We start from the raw sequence: 6,000 nt of genomic DNA, 5'->3' as shown, positions 1-6,000 counted from the left end.
AAAAACCAGCCTTTTGGAGCGTAGAACAGGGTGGAGAGTGGACCTGAAGGAGCAAATAGAAGATATCTAGAAAACGATACTTCTTAATACCATCAAATACCAGTCAGTGATCAGAATGTGCTGCCTCACAAATGTCTTTTATTTTACAGTTGGTTTGTTTTCTTTGGACCCCAAACGCTCTACACATTGTATTTGGATTGGTATGTGTGATGGTTACTTTTGTATGTCAACTAACTGGGACACAGGGTGCCCAGCTATTTGGTCAAACATTTTAGTTCTGTGAAGTTGTTTTTGGATGACTTCAATGTTTAAACTGAATGAGTAAAGCAAATTGCTCTCTTTAAAGTAGGTGGGCCTCATCCAATCAGCTGGAGGCCTGAATAGAACAAAAAGGCAGACCTTTCCCTGAGTAAGAGAGAATTTCTGACTGCCTTTGAGCTGCGATATCAGTTTCTTCTTGCCTTTGGACTCAGACTGAAACATCAGCTCTTCCTGGGTCTCATGCCTTCTGGCCTTCAGACTGAAACTATGTAATTGGTTCTCCTGGTTCTCAGGCCTTCAGGGTTGTGCTACAACTGCATAATCAGTTCTTCTGGGTCTCCAGCTTGCACACTGCAGATCTTGGGACTGTCAGCCTCCATAATGCCATAAGCCAATTTCTTTTCGTTTCTTTTTTTTTTTTCAGATGGAGTCTTGCTTCTGTCACCTAGGCTGGAGTGCAGTGGCACGATCTCAGCTCATTACAATCTCTGCCTCTAGGGTTCAAGCGATTCTCCTGACTCAGCCTCCCAAGCAGCTGGGACTACAGGTGCCCACCAACATGCCTGGCTAATTTTTGTATTTTTAATAAAGACAGGGTTTTAGCATGTTGGCCAGGCTGGTCTCGAACTTTTGACCTCAGGTGACCACCCACCTCAGCCTCCCAAAGTGTTGGGATTACAGGTGTTAGCCACCGCACCCAGACAAACCAATTTCTTATAATAACTCTGTCTCTCTCTCTCTCTCTCTGTGTATATATATATATACACACACACAAACATATATCCTGTTGCCTTTGTTTCTCTAGAGAACCCAGATTAAACAGTATATCTCTTGTCTATTTTATTTTTAATAACAGCTTTATTGAGATATAATTCACATGCCATATAACTTACCCATTTAGTGTGCAATTTGTAATTTTTAGTGTATTCAGAGTTGTACAACCTTCACAATTAATTTTAGAACATTTTTATCACTCCAGAAAAGAAACTCTATACCCATTAGCAGTCATATCCCATTCCCCCTTCCTCCCAGCTACTGGGAACAAACCTAGTTTCTGTTTGTATGGATTTGTCTATAGTGGACATTTCATCTAAATGAAATTGTACAATGTGTTCTCTTTAGTGACTGGATTACTTCAATCAGCATAATGTTTTCAAGGTCCATCCATATTGCAGCATGTATCAGTATTTTATTTCTGGAATAATATCCCTGTATTAGTTCATTCTCACACTGCTACGAAGAAATACCAGAGACTGGGTAATTTACAAAGGAAAGAAATTAGGCCGGGCGCGGTGGCTCAAGCTTGTAATCCCAGCACTTTGGGAGGCCGAGATGGGCGGATCACGAGGTCAGGAGATGGAGACCATCCTGGCTAACACGGTGAAACCCCGTCTCTACTAAAAAAATGCAAAAAAACTAGCCGGGCGAGGTGGCGGGCGCCTGTAGTCCCAGCTACTCGGGAGGCTGAGGCAGGAGAATGGCGTAAACCCGGGAGGCGGAGCTTGCAGTGAGCCGAGATCTGGCCACTGCACTCCAGCCTGGGCGACAGAGAGCGAGACTCCGTCTCAAAAAAAAAAAAAAGAAAAGAAATTTAATTTACTCACAGTTTCACATAGCTGGGGAGATCTCAGGAAACTTACAATCATGGCGGAAGGCACCTCTTCACAGGGCAGCAGGAGAGAGAATGAGTGCAAGCAGGGGAAATGCCAGATGGTTATAAAACCATCAAGTCTTGTGAGACTGACTATCCCCAGAACAGCATGGGAGAAACCACCATGATCTGATTACCTCCACCTGGACATGTGGGGATTAAAGTTCAAGATGAGATTTTGGGTGGGGACATAGCCAAATCACATCAATCCCATTGAACGGATACATATTTTATTTATCCTTTCATCAGTTGATGGACATTAGGGTTGTTTCTACTTTTTGGCTATTATGAATTATGCTTTTATGAATATTGGTGTACAAGTTTTTGTATCTATCTATCAATCTATCTTCATTTCTCTTGGGTATATTTCTAGGAGTGGAATACTGGGTCATATAGTAACTTATGTTTAACGTTTTAAGGAGCTGTTAGAATGTTTTCCAAAGTGACTGCACCATATTACCTTCCTGCCAGTTGTATATGAGAATTCCAATTTCTCCACATCCTCATCAACTCTTATTACTATCCGTCCTTTTGATTAGTCAGTCTAGTGGCTGTGAAGTGGCATCTCACTATGGTTTCAATTTGCATTTCCCTGATGTATACTGATGTTGATCTTTTTTTTTTTTTTTTTTTGAGATGGAGTCTCATGGAGTCTTGCTCTGTCGCCCAGGCTGGACTGCAGCGGCGCAATCTCGGCTCACTGCAAGCTCCACCTCCTGGGTTCACATCATTCTCCTGCCTCAGCCTCCCGAGTAGCTGGGACTACAGGCACCCGCCACCACACCCGGCTAATTTCTTGTATTTTTAGCAGAGACAGGGTTTCACCGTGTTAGCCAGGATGGTCTTGATCTACTGACCTCGTGATCCGCCCGCCTCAGCCTCCCAAAGTGCTGGGATTACAGGCGTGAGCTACCACACCTGGCTGATCATCTTTTTATATGTGTGTTGGCCATCTGCATATGCATATTTTCTTCGGAGAAATGTCTATTCCAATTGTTTGCCAAGTTTAAAATTGGGTTGTCTTTTTATTATTGACTTATAAGAGTTCTTTATATATATATATTCTAGATGTAAGTTTCTAGATAAATGATTTGCAAAAATTTTCTCCCATTCTGTGGGTGGTCTTTTCAATTTCTTGATGGTGTCCTTTGAAGCACAAAAACTTTACATTTTGATCATGTCCAATTTACCTCTTGTTGCTTATATACTTACTCTACTTTTAATCTTTTTTATTCCTTGAAATGTATTTGTTAAAGGAACTAGGTCATTATGTCCTGTAAAATTTCCTGTATTTTGAATTTTGCTAATTTTAACCCGAGTATTATGTGACATGATTCTCCATCTTCTGTATTTTCTATAAACAGAACCAGCATTAGCTTTAAATATCCAGGAATTAGCCAGGAATGTTTCCTAGTCCATGCTGTATACATCCTACACATCTTCTACAGATGTATTATCTTACACTCCCTTCTTTACATCATGTGATGAAGCACATAGTGCCCCTGGTGTGTTTGACTGGTTGACTCTGCGTGTGTGTGTGTTTGATGTTAAGATTCATCAGTGGGTTCTGGTCTTATCAGCCTGATCCAGTCATTTAAAGTTCCCCACTAAAGTTCCGCTCTTATCTAATGGTTTAGCAGCAATGATCTTTGGATCAGTGCTGTCCAGCAGACCTTCCTATGATAATGGAAATGTTCTGTCTGTATACCGTCCAGTATAGCAGCCCTTAGCCAGCTGTGGCTTACTGAATACTTAAAATATGCCTCATAAAACTGAAAATTCAAATTTTAGTTTTATTTAATGAATTTAAGTGGCTACATGTGGCTTGTGGCTATGTATTGGACTATATAGGTTTAGCTTCATTATTTCATCTGAGTCTGCATTTCTCAGCTGAAATTCTTTTAAAAGAATTTTACTTCATCAAATATGACTACCTTGAAATATAGTTGTGATACTGTGAAACCTATACTTGGTCTTCATCCTATTTCCTGGCATAAAACTCATAAAATCCTTGGGATTGCCAAAGGAATAAATATTTTGGTATGCTAATGAAATGACTGGTGGCTGGCAGCTCCTGTATAGCTTCAGGATGGGGGCTGGTAAAAGATGATTAGAGGTTTGGGACTGGTATGGTTTGGCTCTGTGTCCCCACCTAATTCTCATCTTGTAGCTCCCTTAATTCCCATGTGTTGTGGGAGGAACCTGGTGAGAGATGACTGAATCACGGGGGTAGGTCTTTCCCGTGCTGTTGTGATTGTGACTAGGTCTCAAAAGATCTGATGGTTTTAAAAACGGGAGTCTCTTTGCACAGGCTCTCTTTGCCTGCTGCCATCCATGTAAGATGTGACTTGCTTCTCCTTGCCTTCTGCCATGATTGTAAGACCTTCCCAGCCAGGTGGAACTGTAAGTCCATTAAACCTCTTACTTTTGTAAATTGCCCAGTCTTGAGTATGTCTTTATCAGCAGTATAAAAACAGATTAATACATGACTTTTTAGCCCTACCACCTAACCTCCAGGAAGGGGAGAGGGGCTGAAGATTAAGTTGATCATCAGTGGCCAGTGATTTAGTTGATCATGCCTCTGTCATGAGGCCTCCATCAAAACCCAGAGGGCTGAACACATAGAGGTTTCTGGAGGGTGGTGCACCTAGAGAAGGCATGGAAGCTCTGTGCTCCTTCCCACATGCCTTGCCCTATGCATCTTTTCTACTTATCCTTTGTAATATTTTTTATAATAAACCGGTAAATACTAGCATTTCCCTGTGTTCTGCTCTAGTACATTAATCAAACCCAAGGAAAGGGGTTGTGGGAACCCCAATTTACAGTCAGTCAAAGCACTGATAGAACAATCTGTGGCTTGCAATTGGCACTGGAAGTGGGGGGTAGTCTTGTGGGACCAAGCCCTCAACCTGTGGGATCTGACACTAACTCCAGCTAGACAGTGTCAGAACTGAACTCCAGGTAGATTCTAGAACTCCAGAACTGAATTGGAGGAGACTCGACTGGTGTCTGCTGCAGAACTGATTGCTTGCTTGATGTATGGGGAAAAAATCCCACATATCTGGTGTCAGAAGCATGTTGTGAAAGTATGGGAAAAACTGTTTTTTTTCTACTGATATAATAGTACATTGAGGAAAAACTTTATAGAGCTAATTTTAAAGTAGGCACTGAGTGTGCACTGTGGGTCATTTTGACTCAGGTGGTCTGGCCTTTCGGTGTTTCCTAATTCTGTAAAGCAGCAGAACCATGAGGTGCAAATACGTTCTATTCTGGCAAGATTGCTATTGTAGTCTCTGCACCACTTTCAGGGGATCTGTAATAGACACTATAGGTACCCTGTACTTCATCCATGGCTTCTTTCTGATTTTCGGTGCAGCTGTGGTGATAATTCTCAGGGGCGCTGATAGCTGGCCACCAGAAGCACACACCATGTCTCTTAGCTTTTTGTAGTATTAAGTGTGCAGGCAGTTAATATCCCAAGAGTAAACCTTTAACTAAGGGATCTAGAAGGCATCATGTAAATAAATACTCAGCCTCAGAGAGACAATTCTGAGATGCATTCTACACCTTACACAGGTCGCAGACGCGATTGAGCCTCAGGTGCCTACAGTGGTTACACCTCAACAACACTATTTACTAGCTCTCCCTCCTCTGTTCTACTCTCTCCACCTTCTCATTCCAGCTTCTTAGCATCACTTCCTAATAAACTACCTGCATCCAAGCCTCAAGCTCTATTTTTGGGGAAATATAAATTAAGGCAGTGATATGGTTAGGCTTTGTGTCCCCATCCAAATCTCATCTTGAATTGTAGTCCCCATAATCCCCATGTGTCAAAGGAGAGACCAGGTGGAGGTAACTGAATCATGGTGGCAGTTTCCCCCATGCTGTTCTTATAATAGTGAGTGAGTTCTCAGGAGATCTGATGGTTTTATAAGGACTCTTCCCCCTTTGCTTGGCACTTTTCCTTCCTGCTACTTTGTGAAGAAGCTGCCTTGCTCCCCCTTCACCTTCCACCATGGTTGTAAGTTTCCTGTGGCCTCCCCAGTCATGCTGAACAGTGAGTCAATTAAACCCCTTTCCTTTATAAA

Source organism: Trachypithecus francoisi, unplaced genomic scaffold, assembly GCF_009764315.1.
Source record: "Trachypithecus francoisi isolate TF-2019V2 unplaced genomic scaffold, Tfra_2.0 Lachesis_group12, whole genome shotgun sequence".
NCBI classification, from domain to species: Eukaryota; Metazoa; Chordata; class Mammalia; order Primates; family Cercopithecidae; genus Trachypithecus; species Trachypithecus francoisi.
Note: the sequence above shows the minus strand (reverse complement) of the source record.